This window comes from Macrotis lagotis, chromosome 1, assembly GCF_037893015.1.
Source record: "Macrotis lagotis isolate mMagLag1 chromosome 1, bilby.v1.9.chrom.fasta, whole genome shotgun sequence".
Classification (NCBI taxonomy): Eukaryota; Metazoa; Chordata; class Mammalia; order Peramelemorphia; family Peramelidae; genus Macrotis; species Macrotis lagotis.
In genome coordinates, this window is record NC_133658.1 from 493671194 (window position 1) to 493686018 (window position 14825).

Consider the following 14825-nt stretch of genomic DNA (forward strand, 5'->3'; position numbering starts at 1 on the left):
TTTCTCTTATTTCAACCCTATTACTTATCTTCACTCTTTCCTTTTCTCCAGATTCCCCTTTTTTACAATTATGCTTATATTTACCTCATCCTTCAAATAAACAAGCAAAAAATTCCCCTGATATTTTCATCCCCAAATTCCCTGAAAAACCTATTTTCTTTTTAGGTTTTTTTTTTTGGCAAGGCAAATGGGGTTAAGTGGCTTGCCCAAGGCCATATAGCTAGGTAATTATTAAGTGTCTGAGACCGGATTTGAACCCAGGTACCCCTGACTCCAAGCTGGTGCTTTATCCACTACGCCACCTAGCCTCCCAGAAAAACCTATTTTCAATATGTGTTTTCTTCTCCCTCTCTTCTTATCCCTTACAACCTAACTTTTGACCTCATTCCACCAAAATTGCTTTCTCCAAAATTACCAATGATCTCACAAGGCTTTTTCTGAATACTCACTCCTCTCATTCTCTCTGCAGTTTTTGACATTGTTGTTCATTTTCTGTTTCTTAGTTTTCAGGACACCACTCTTTTCTACTTCTATTGCCCATCAGACCTCTCCTTAGACTCCTTTGTTGGATTGCCATTCAGATAATGTCCTCTAATTGTAGGTGACTCACATGTTCTGCTTGACCCCCTTATACCTCTACACTATTTCATTTGGTGATCTCATTAGCTCTTTGCTTATGATGCTCAAAGCTACTTATCTGGTCCTGTCTTTTTTGTCAGTTTCACATCTTTTCAACTTTTGGGACATCTTGAACTCAACACACAGTAGTCCTTTTAAATTCGACATATTCAAAACTGAATTCATTATTTTTTCTTCTACAAATTTCCACCACCAAACTCCCTATAACTATTGAGGGTAACACCATCATTCCAGCCATTCAGACTCACAACTTAAAAGTCATTCTCAAGTCTTTAGTATCTCTCACTACTTCCTTTCCCATATCCACTCTGTTTCTAAGGTCTCTGAATTTCATCTTTGTAACATGTCTCAAATATGTTCCCTTTTTCTCCTTTAATCTCTTACTACTCTGATAGATCCTCACATTTAACTATTGCAATTTGTGACCTGCCTGTCTCAAGTCCTTTACCCAATCCATTTTCTATTTAGCCACTAGCCTCTCTAAAATGCAAATCATGTACTCCCCAGTCCCTTCTCAATAAGAAGTGTCTCTCTGTTTCCTCCAGGATCACATATAAAGTCTTCTGTTTGGTATTCAAGCCCTTTGTAACCTACCCCCAATCCTGACCTATCTTACAAGCCTTACTCCTCACCACAAATTTTCTGATTCTGTCACTTCAACTCTTGATTTGGGGAATTTTCCCCATACCTGGAATGCTGTTCCTTTTTATTCCTGACAAGCTTCCCAGGTTTTAAGTCCCAACTAAAATCCATTTTCTATAGAAAGCTTTTCCTGATCCTTATTAATTCTTGAATCTTCCTTCTGCTAATCATTTCCTTTTTGTCTTTTTAACTTGTTTATATACACTTGTTTTCTTGTTGTCGCTTTCATTAGACTATGAATTCTTTCAAGGGGAAGAATCGTCTTTTGTCTTTTTTTGTATCTCCAGCACTAAATTAGCACAGTGTTTACTGTGAAATGTAATGAAAAGTACGGGAGGCAGAGGTAGAAGTTGAGCTCTCTCCTACCATTATGCTGGAGAAACAAAAAGTAGGCCATGTTTCTGGATTGTAGGAGAGTAAAGTAAAAGAATAAAGAAGGGGCTAGATTATCAAGAGATTTGATAGCCAAGCAAATGATTTTATATTTAATCCAGGAGGTAATGATTGAATTCTGTTGTATAGAGTAACATGATCAAATTTTTGCTTTTACAAAAATTACTTTCACTTGATAAAAGGATGGACTTGAAGGGGAATGAATGAGACAGGAAGATAAAAATGAAGGATTATTTCAGTAGTTCAGGTTTGAGGTGATAAGACCAACAGCACAGTGCTGTGAGTGTAAGAATGGTTGTAAAGGAAGAAAAGTCAAGACTTGGCAAGAGACTGGCTATAAGGAATATGATAATTTCCCTATATCTTTGTTGCCTAGACTAAAAAAGATATAGGAAAATAGTGACCCTATGTGATTGTGAAAAAAGTGTAGTATTTTGCAGAGGAAAGCAGAGAAGTTAAAATCTTTTTGGATATGTTGAATTAGCTTTGAATTATTAGATGTGTGCATGTCAATTGCTCATGTAAAGGTGGAAGTGGAAGCTCCTATCCCAATTATTTTTGGACAAGGATAAACTAGACTTCTCACTTAATAAATTATAAGTGTAAACAAGCCCCACTGGAGTCAAGCATAGAAAGCCCAGACTTCTTGATTGAATCATTTGAGAAATCTGGGCTCTCTGCCTACATAAATTAATTATTAAAGTATTTATTAGATTTTTATATAATCAGCACCTTGCTAAATCTTTTAGATACAGTTAGAAAATATGACAGTTCCTGTTCTCAATGAGCTCACATTCTAATGTTATTGTTCAGTCATTTCAGTAATGTCAAGTCTTTGTGACTTCATTTGGTTTTTTCTGGACAAAGGTACTAGAGTGGTTTTCCATTTCCTTTTCAAGCTCATTTTACAGATGAAGAAACTGAGATGGACAAAGTGACTCTTAAAAGATCATGCAACTAACATGTATCTAGGACTTGATTTGAACTCAGTCTTTCTGACTCCATTCCTGATTATCTCAATGTCCTACTTTTTGCTTCTCCAGTATAATGGTAGGAGAGAGCTCAACTTCTATCTCTGCCTCCTGTATTTTTTCATTAGTCAGTAAACACTGTCCCCATATTCTGATGGGAGAGATTGTTTGTATGGAAAGTTTCAGTTTCAAATCGTATGGAAAAGTCCTATGACTCTTAGGTTGCATTATCCTAATGCCTCTTCTTTAATTTTATTTCTACTGATGAAATTATATTAGTTTCTAATTTTGAACCATTTGACAGTGCAGTAGAAGCATTAAAATTTCAAAGGATCTTGTAGAAAATCTGTTGAGCTGTCTTGATCAGGGTATGAGGGGATAAGAGTATAACAACATTGAGCATCCAATGACCAGCTGCCAATCAACAATACAAAAATGGACAATGCAGTTTATTATACTCAAAGAACAAACTTCACTGGTTGTACATAAGTGTCAGTAAGCTGAGAGCATTAGTTTTGGTCTTCTTATACAGAATGTAAATACACATTGAAGAGGGGTACAATAAAATTTTATAGAAAGAAGGGAGGGGAAGTGGTTTATATGTGAGGAAACAAACAATAGAGAGGTAAGATAAAGACATTTGCCCCAGGAACTAACTAGTCAAACCTGGGACTGTAGTTTATGTATAAAACTTGATTTTTGCAGACATGAAACATGGACATGTTTGCTTCAAGCAATGTTAGGAAATTCAAGATAGAGTCTGGGGTAGAATTTTTCTTAGCAGTGTCAAAAAAGAAGTCTGAGCCCAAAATTCTCTTATTAAAGTCCCATTTCACATACATGCATCTTGGAATACATTCTTTTAAATCTTACCAATTTCTTCTCAGGTTACTCTCCTACAAGGATTTTGGCAAGAATTTTCAAAGGTAGTTGTAAACATTGTATACAATAGCATAACAGAGTCAAAATAATAACTATTAGTCTTTATATAACACAGATGTTTTTAAATTTTCTTCATCTAATCTGACCTTGACACTCAACCCTAAATATTCCTTATGTTTTCCCTCCTTCAGTCTTTTTTTTTTTTGAAGTACATTCTGAAATACAGGTGTTGGGTAATATTAAGGGCAGGTTTGTAAAACTAGCTTTTTTGCTAGTAGAAGCTCTCTCCTTTAATATGTAAGCTATTTAATCTTGTGTGATCTTTATTGTGACTTCACAATATTTGAATGATATCTTTCCAGCTACTTGAAATATTTCCTCCTTGACCTGAGCATTCTGGAATTTGACTATAATATTCCTGGTAGCTTTCATTTTGGGAATCCTTTCAGAAGGTAATTGGTGGATTATAATCCTAGGATATCAGTGAAATTTTCCTTGATAATTTCTTGAAAGGTGATATTTAGGCTTTGGTTATGGCTTTCAGGTAGTCAAATATGTCTTACACTACCTCTCCACAGTTTATTTCTTGGTCAGTTTTTTTTTCCTTGATGAATTATTTCACTTTTTTCAATTTTTTTCATTCTTTTGACTTTGTTTTATTTTTTCTCACAGTCTCATGGAGTCATTAACTTCTTGCTCAGTTGTAATATTATGAGAAATTATTTCCCTCAGTGAGCTTTTCCACCTCTCATTCCAGTTCCCCAATATATTTTTAAGGTCTTTCCCATATTTTTTGTGCTTCATTTACTCAATTGTTAATGCTCATTTTTATTTTTTCCCCAACACTAATTTCTTTCCCCAATTTTTTTCTCTACCACTCATCTATTTCTTTGATTTTTCCATTTTCTTATTGGGTTTTGATCCAATTAACATTTTTTTATTTAAGAATTTTTTAGTTACTGTTTTCATATAATTGTCTACTTTTGAGCTTATTTTAGTCATCCGTACTAACATGGTAGATTTTTTATGGTCAAGCTATTTTTTATTGTATTTTTGTTCATTTTTTAAGTCTATTTTTGACTTAGAACTTTAAGTTGGACTATGTTCACCTTATGTGGTATTACTTCAGACTTTAGAGTTTTTCATGCTGCTGCTTTCAGAACCAGTTCTGGGAGACTGAAAGTTTTGGGTATTTACAAGGTCACGTGATCCAGGAAAGATGTGGTCATTGTTTTCTTGGTTTGGGCTTTGATCTTTATTCAGGAAGGAGCCCTGAACCTTTGCAATCACAAATGTAAGCACTTGATCCTGGATCTGTGACCAGATACCTTGTTCTCTTGCAACTACAAGTGCTAGTATTCCTTTATGCCTTACAACTACAACTAGGACCCTTGTTCCTATTCCCTTGTGACTGACCAAAAGTGCTCCCTACTGGCCCAGAACTGCAACACAGACCTACAGATGGGCAATAGAACTACCAAACAAAGGGTCCCCTGTAATCTTTTTTCTGATCAATTGTTTAACTTCTTTATCATTTTGGGGTCTAAGAGTTCAATTGCAGTATGCACTTCAGGTTGCCTTCTCATTCCATTGTGTAGACATTTCTTCCACTGGAAAACTTTCTGACTCAGAAATTTTGTTGGTTCTATTCCAAAATCTGGGCTTTCATTTTTTAAGTTGTTTGGAAAGGAATATGAAAAGAGTTTGACTTGACTGTTCCCTCTACTCTACCACCTCTGCTCCTAATTCTACAGTTGAGTTAATTTTCTAATGACAAAACTGTATAACCTTATAGTTACCATTTTTTAAATTAATAGTATTACTTATACCATGGTTTCCCCAAAATCACAATAGAAAAGAAAATATAAGCATAATATTAACATAAAACAATCTCTTATATTCATAAAAACAACAGATATTGCCAGTTAGCTAACATTAGCCCAGTTCAATTCATTTCTGAATTATTATAAATTTAGGCATTCTATGAAAGATGTATTCAGAGACCAGTATAGAATTATTATAATGCAGTAACATAAGGTAACAAAAGCATTACCATTCAGGACAAAGATTGTGTGCTGCAAATAATTTTTTTCAAATTAATTTATTCAGGCCCATAATAATTTAATTTTAAATCTTAAAATATCTAACATTCAAACATCATTAATGATCTCAATATGATTTACTTTTGAGAGTGAGATTATAATTTTAATTCTTATAATCTAAAAAAATAGTTTAACTTACTGCAAAATTGTAATGAATATTGCACTAGGGTCTGTTTTACTTATAGATGGTCAAATAGTACAATTTTCCTATTGAAAAACTATATTGTCAATAGGGGATTGACCCCTGGGTAGAGTCTTCTCAGGGTCTTAGGTATTTCAGGCAAAGAAACAAATATTTAAAGCTAAAGGAAAGGTGGGAGAATTTCTCAAGACTGGAACTTTTTCTTCTTCCTGAAAACTGAATATAATGAAGGAAATTGTTTCTGTAACTCCCTTGAGAAGGGTATAGATCAAAGAGAGGTTAAGACACAATGGAATAGCATACTTTCTCCACATCACAAAGTTAGAAGACTTAGTGATGAAATAGCATCTCCTCTTCTTTCCTCAAAGGAGAAAGACTTGTTCATGATAGCATAGTTTTCCTCCTCATTTTCCTATTTGAGGCTACTCTCCAGGCTAGAGGGAAGAAGAATATTGAAAGGGAAGTAATAAGGTTAGAACAATAGCTTGGAGCAAGATTATAATGTGCTTTGGGCTAAGGAATTTATATTTTAATTGCAATAGGGAATCAATGAAAACTTTTAATTAAACTTAGAAGGAAATTTTGTTGATATTTAACTTTTATTCATTTCTCCTTATCCTTCCATCTTTCCTACCCTATATAAAGGGAAAATATTGTATTTATTATGCCTATTTTTAAATTCCCATGTTTCCCTTTGTATTAAATATTCCCTTTCTCCCTTCCCAAAGACCCCCCCATTTAAATAAAAGAATTTAAGGGAGGGAAGAGGAAAAATGAAAAAAAAACTGATCAATACATCAAACAAATATGACATTATGGACAAAAACTGCATTTTGCAGGAAAGAAGTGTGTTCTCATAATTGCTTTCTCTTCTTTCAGGTCAAACTTGTGCTTTATAATATTACAGCATTTTTTTTATTATTTTGTTTTAGTTTCTTGTATTTACATTGTTGTAGCTATTGTGGATATTGTTCCCTGGTTCTATTTATATCTTCTTGAATTAATTCATATAAATCTTTCCATGCTTCTCCACAGTCATCAGTCTCAACACTTCTTGAAGCAGAGTCATGTAATATTCCTATACCATAATTTACTTAGATATTCAACAATTAATGGCTATTTTGTTTCCAATTCTTGGCTACCACAAAGGTGCTAGGACAAATACATGGAGGTATGTGGGCCTTTTGTTTTTCATCAGTGACCTTGTAGTATTTGCCTAGCAGTGGAATCAGTAGGTCAGACTGTGTGGACATATTAGCTCTTTCTTTGCAAAATTCCAAATTTTCCAGGATATTTGTACTAATTCATGGTTCCTCTAATAGTACATTAATGTTTCTGTGTTTCCATGGTCTCCAACACTGTCCATTCTAATCTTTTGTTACTATTTCAATTTGCTATGTTTAAAGTTATTTTAATTTGTATTTTTTATTATTAGCATTTGAGAAATTATTTAGTTGCGATTCTTCTGAGATTTGTTTGTTCATGTCCTTTGACTATTTATCTATTGTAGAGTTACTTTTCATCAGATACATTTATTTTTTCAATTCTGAACACTATATTTATTGGAGATATGATATAGTATACTACTCTGCCAAGAACTTTCCATACTACACTAAATATGCTAATTTTGCTTAAGCAAAAACTATTCAATTTCATATAATCAAAATTATCAATTTTAATTTTAACAATCACTGTTTAATATAAATATGCATATACCTATATATGCATATATACTTGACACTTTTAAGTTTAACATGCTTTATTAATATTTTTCTCCATGACTTTTTAACTCTAGATAATCAATAAAACAACACATCAAGCACTTACTTGTAATGCTTTCCAATTTCTGAGATATAAATACTCACATTGAAAAGAAGCAATTGCTCTCATCGATATCAATTAACTGTAGCCCATCTACATTATCCCTTGATTGAATAATTTTCTAATGGTGAGATCCCTAATATTTAGATGATAAAGATATTTTGAATTTATTGCGATATATGGTGTAAGATAGGGCAGCTAGGTGGCATAGTGTATGTATCAGGCCTGGTGTCAGGAATACCTAAGTTCACATTTGGCCTCTGACATCATCTGTGTTACCAGGAGTAAATTGCTTTAACTTGTTTACCTAAGTTTCCTCATCTATAAAATGAACTGGAGAAGAAAATGATAAACCACTCTAGTATCTTTGCCAAGAAAAATCCCAAATGGGGTCACAGAGAGTTGGACACAACTGGAACAACTGAACACCAACAAAATAGTGTAGAATGTTAATTAGTCATTCTGCTTCCAGTTTTCCCAGCAGTCCTTATTAAATTTAGTTCTTTTAAAGTAATTTGTTTTTCTATAACACTGTGTTATTGAGTACTATGACTTCTCATTCTCTTTTTTATGGTCTGTTCCATTGATCTCCTTTTTAATCTTTTTCTTTACAATTACAAGAAGTCATTTAGGGTTATAGGTTTATAATGTAGTTTGAGGTCTGCAAGAGTTACTTTACTTTAATTCCTAACTTTTGACAGTATTCTCCTTGATATTCTAAATACCTTATTCTTCTAATTTTTTTAGGTTTTTACTAGGAAGTGGGGTTAAGTGGCTTGCCCAAGGCCACACAGCTAGGTAATTATTAAGTGTCTGAGACCGGATTTGAACCCAGGTACTCCTGACTCCAGGACCGGTGTTCTATCCACTATGCAACCTAGCTTTCCCTCTTCTAAAAATGTATCCTTACTCTGTAAAATATGCCTTTATTAGTTTGATTGGTATTTTAAAATTCACTTCATTTGTATTATATTTTTTATACATTGACAAGGTATAGGCATGGACATTGAATATCTCTCTAGTATTTACATTGTTCTTAATTTTTTAAATATCACTTTGTTATAGCAATTCTACATATATTGATTATACTTTGGTAGATTTTTCTGAATTAATTTATACATTTATAAGTTCTAAATAGAATTTTATTTTTATTATTACCACTTGAATTTCATTGTATTCAGAAATACTTTTGATTTTTATGTGTTTATTTTTAATGTATTTTTAATGTACTATTAATTGTTTCAAATAGTTTTTTATGGATTCCAAAGAATTTTTTTAAATAAGCCATCATGTCATTAGCAAGCAGGGATAGTTTTGAGACTTCTTTACCTATCTTAATTCCTTTAATAATTTCCTTTGGTCTTATGATAACATTTTTAGAACTATATGAATTAATAATAGAAAGAGGATCTATGTTAGCTTTATTTGTTTTTTGGTGAAAATTGCTAGTATACCTTCACTGAATAAGATACTTGATCTTCATTTTATTTTTTATGTATTTAATATTTTACTTTTATTAATTACATGTAAAAACTAATATTCATTTTTTAAATTTTATTTCTAAATCTCTCCTCTTTCTCCCTCTTCTTCTGCCTTACTGATAAGGCAAATAATTTGATATAGACTATACATGTGCAGTCATGCAAAATGTATTTGCATATTGGTCATATTGTGAAAGAAAACACACTTTCACACACAAAAATTGTGTTTTGATCTGCTTTCAGAGTCAATCTGTTCTTTCTTTGAAGGTGGATAGCAGTCTTCACCATAAGTCCTATAGAATTATCTTGCATCATTTTATTACTGAGAAAAGTTGAGTTATTCACAGTTAATCATCATCATATAATATTGATATTATCATTATTTTCAGTGTTGTATTGGTTCTGCTCATTTCATCCTCTATCAGTTCATATAAATCTTTTCAGGTTTTCTGAGAGTATCCTGTTTGTCATTTCTTATAGCACATTAGCATTTCATAATAATCTTTTTTTTAATTTATTTGGGATACAGACCTAAGTATTGCTGGGTCAAAGGGTCATAAAGATACCAAGTCTGAAACCTCAGACCTTGCATTGGTAGCCCAATAGCAAACCAGTAGCCAACCAACACAGACAGTTACCCATAACACTGCAGGCTGCCTCCAGCTATCTCCAAGGTCTACTTTCTCTTCTTTGCGTCAAAAGCCAGATGAGACCCTGGTTCAATGAGAGCCCTTTCCTTCCCACTAACTAATGACAATGTTTCCATTCCCCAACCAGCACAGGCAATGGAAGTAAGCACTAATTTCAGTAAAATTATGTTACCCTGTGCATCAAGTGCAAATTCCCACATCTGTAAAAACTCTTCCTTTTGCATTTCTTTAACATGAGATAATTTGCCCCATTCTGCTTCTCTCTTCTCCCTATACCCCATGCATCCCTTTTTCTCACCCATGAATTTTATTTCATTTTTAGATATCATGCCCTCATAATCAACTCATACCCACGCCCTCTAGTTATATACTATTCTTATTACTACCTTAATAATGATAAAATATAATTTTCCCACATTGGTATGAAAACAATTTAGCCTTTTTGAATCCCATTTGAGTCCACTTTTCTTTTTAAACTTCTTTTGAATCTTGTATTTAAAGCCATATATTCTATTCAGATCTAGTCTTTTCATCAGGAATACATAAAAAGTTTTCTATTTCATTCACTTAGCAGTATTCAGATCCTTGCAGCAATTATCTGTTGCTTCTCTTCTAACCCCTCTGTCCAGATCAATCTGCTGTATTTCTCAACGATTTCAGTATTTGGCCCATATTCATTCTATCTCTACTTCCCAGTTCCATACTTATGGATACTATGGTTTGGTGAATAGGACACTGAACTTAAAAAAATAAACAAACCCAAAATAATGTTCAAACTTGCCCCAAATATATTTACTATGTGACATTGAGAAAATAGTTCAATCTTTCTATGACTCACTCCCTTGATCTATAAAGAGAGGGAGCTGGGATTTTGGCTAGTAAGATCCCTTCCAGATTTAGATCTATGATCTGTTTAATAACTTTAATATATATATATATATATATATATATGTATATATATGTTGACAGTATATCAGGTATACCAGCCTCACACTTCACATATAGCCACCTACAACATTCTCATTACTTTCATCATCATCATCATTCTACCTCAGGCACACAAAGATGATCATATTCTTGATTTCAAACCACCCACAAATATTGTATTTCAGTGACCCTGAACTAAGAAAGACCTTTCAACATTACCTTTGACTGCCCATCTCTTGTCTTACCCCTTATAATTCTTTCCTTTTTTATGCTAAAAGCTAATCACTCTACTCCCTGATTTCACCTTCCTAAATCTTGATTTTATAATTAGCTAATTAAACTCTATAGTATCCTCTAATATTGCATACCTTCCATGCTTCTATTCTCACTAATTCCTTTTCCAATTCTACTGCCCTGTATTACATCTCCTTCTGCTTCCTTAATTTTTATTTTTTAGCTGCTGAAGACATGTGTAGGAAGGAACAATATTATGTTTGTTGATTCTATTAAGAATTGTACTATCTAATCTCAATCGAGTTTTTTCTGGTCCATAGCAGTCCTGTTATACTTCCCCTTTTGACTCATCATGTTCCCTACAGCATTTTGTTCCCAACAAAAGCTCTTTATTTCACTTCTATTAACTTCCATCTTAATAGAAACCTGATCTTATTGAGAAAATGGAAGCAATCTGGCAGAAACCACCTCTTCTGCACTTTAAAGCCCCTCATCATCTTTCTCTTCCTTATGTCCTTTTTCAAAAGAAGAGATGTCCTTTCTTCTTACTAAGGCCAACCCTACCTGTGCTCTTCATATTATCTTTTCCCATTCTCTATGTGAGCCTGCCCCTTTAATCATAACCATTCTCTCTCTCTCTCTCTCTCTCTCTCTCTCTCTCTCTTTTCTATTTTTATAAATTTATTTTTATTAAAGATATTTGAGTTTTACAATTTCCCCCAATCTTGCTTCCCTCCCCCCACCCCACAGACAGCACTCTGTCAGTCTTTACTTTGTTTCCATGTTGTACCTTGATCCAAATTGGGTGTGATGAGAGAGAAATCATATCCTTAAAGAGAAGAGAAGCCTAAGAGGTATCAAGATCAGACAATAAGATATCTGTTTTTTTTTCTCCTAAATTAAAGGGAATAGTCCTTGTACTTTGTTCAAACTCCACAGTTCCTTATCTGGATACAGATGGTATCTTTCTTCTATTTTAAGGAAAGAGACTAAGGTCAATTGCCCAAGGTCACACAGGCAATTATTAAGTGTCTGAGGCCGAATTTGAACTCATGTGCTCCTGACTCCAGGGCCAGTGCTCCATCCACTGCACCACCTAGCTGCCCCTGCTTCTCTCTTTTTATGAACTTCAATTTCTTCATATCTGTTGAAACTCTGCTCTCTTTATATCTGCCAACTCCTCATTTATTAACCACAAATCCAGATTTCTCACATACTTCAAAAAATAGAGAATTCACTTGATCCTGTCATTTCCTCAAGCTATTTTATCTATGTCGATTCCCTTTTATTGCCAAGCTCCTAAGAAAAAGTTTTATACATATATTACCTTTTACTTTTCCAACTCTCATTACTTATTTTCTTTACATATTGATTCTTATCACAGCAGTCAACAAAAAGTGTTCTCTTTTGTTACTAGTGAACTCTTACCTGTTAAATCAAAACAGTTTTGGTTTTTTTTCATCTCTCTACAATTTTTGATGTTGCTAAGCAAGTTCTGGTCTGTAGATGTTTATGACACTACACTCTTCTTTTGTCTCTCAGTCTGACTAGATCAATATCTATTCTCTGTCCCCTTTGCCTGGGTCTATTCTAGTGCTCTGTCCTAGAGGCATTTTTCATTTTTCTCTACATTTAAAAAAATTATTATTGCATCTACTCCCATAGATTCACTTGTTTGCTCCATGAGGTGGTCCTCTAATATATATATATTCTGTCCTCATCTACTTTTTGAATATTAATCACATCTCACAGACTATTGAATGTCTCCACCTGCAAATATGTAGACATCTCAAATTCAGCATTTCCATATTAGAAATTCTCTCCTCATTCTTCAACTTACCCTTTTCCCTTCACCCTAATTTCTCTATTTCTATTGTGAACATCACCATCCTTCTAGCAACTTGAGTTTACAATTGCAGAATCATCCTTGAAATTTTTCTCTTCCTTATTGCCTTCCTCCCACTCCCATATCTGATTAATTGTCAGATCCTGTCAGTTCTGATTTTCTTGTATCCATCTGCTTCTTTCCACTTATACAGCCAACAGCCAAGACCAGGCCCTTATCACTTTCCACCAGTACTATTGTTAACAGCCTCCTAATTATTCTCCAAAGTTCCAAACTCTTCCTTTTCCAAACGATTCTCCATACAGCTGCACAATTGATATTCATAATGAACAAGCCTGCTTCTGTTATTCCTGTGCTTAAGAAGCTTCAGTGGCTCCCTGTTTCCTCTTAGAAAAAAATGTAAATTGCCCCAATTTGACATTTAAAAATTTTTACAATCTAAATGAATTTATAGCATCAAAGAAAATGAATTTATTAAATCAAGATTTAGGAAGGGGGAGCAGAGTGATTAGATATTAGCATAAAAAAGGAAAAACAAAATGCTTATTTTCTTTCTTTCCTGCCTTGTCTCACATTTTACCATTATTCCTAAAGTATTTTGAATAAGCTTTCTTCAGTTTCTAAAAAGGTGACAATTTCCTTCAAGGAATCTCCCTATAATCTCATGTATGCCTTATTTTCTATGTTCCTTTAATAAATACTTATCCACCATGAGTAAGAAATGGTCACTTTATAATTATAAAGATTAAATAAATATTTATTCTTTTCCTTTTGTTTTTTTCATATTTTGCCTATTCTATCAGTAAACATTAAAAATTTTTGAGGAACTAGTCTCAGAGATGCAATAATCTTATTCTTTTCTCTTGTATTGTTCCATCATTATAATAAGGATAACTTAAAAATCTTTTCTCTTATTCTAAGTGCCTATCTATCCTTCATATTGCTGCTTATTTTCAATACAAATACAACATGAAGACAAATAGCCCAACTTTATCTTACTTGCCCTATTAAATAAATTTTGTAATCAATAAAATATATTAGAATTCATGTTTGTTCCTAGCTTTTTTTAGTAAGAGAATGGATTTCATTAGAAGTTTTATGTTGCTACTTTTCCAGATATGTTAAAGTGATAATGTTCACAAGTCAATATTTAAGTTTCTAGGGAAGATTTCAGACTAAACTCTAAAAAATTAAACTTGACTTCAAATTAAATATTGAATAAATTCTCCATTGTATTAAAAAAAGCCTGTCTAGAAAGAAAGGACACACAGCTACAATCTGTGTCAGTTGTCCTTTGCATGGAAAATTGCACAATTGGCACAGCTGAATGCTCATTGTGATTCCTACTGAAAGCTGTACTCTCTGTATGCTCCAGTTATACTTTGCATGCACATGTGGTTATTAGTGCTGTTTCTTTCAGTTTCCTCTTGGGGAATATGTGGACTTTTGGCAACAACACTAAATTTAAACTATATTTACATGACCATGACAAACTTGAAAGTAAGCCAAAAATTCAGTTGATTTAATCCACAAAATGCTATTTTTAAAGGCAAGAAAACAAAAATAAAAGCACTCATCTTCACGAGTTAAAATCTTATATTGATAGAACCTTCTGTCATATAAATTTTATTTGCACCTATCCAATTCTGACCTTAAATGGAAGAGATTCTGTGCTTCATTTCTGATTCTGATCGAGTTCAAATTTATAATGCTGCTGCTGCTGCTGCTACTACTAGTACCTGACAATTTAATAGTGCTATAAGTTTTCAGCATGTTCTTCATACCCAGTGATTGAATCTCAAAACAACCCTAGGAACTAGGTACTATAAATGTGAGATGATTTTAAAAATTATTAATAATAATTATCTACTTTAGAAATGTGGAAACTGTGAATCTCAGAAGGTAATTGACTTGCTGAAGGTCACACATTGGTAAGTGTTATAGGCAGGATCTGAACCCAAGATTTTTTGACTTGAAATCCAGTCAAGGTCATGCTGATTCTCAGCTACATATATAATAAACAAACCAAAACAAAACAAAACAAATTCTATGCATGTATCATAGCACTTTTGGATTTGCAGAGTTCTATTACATT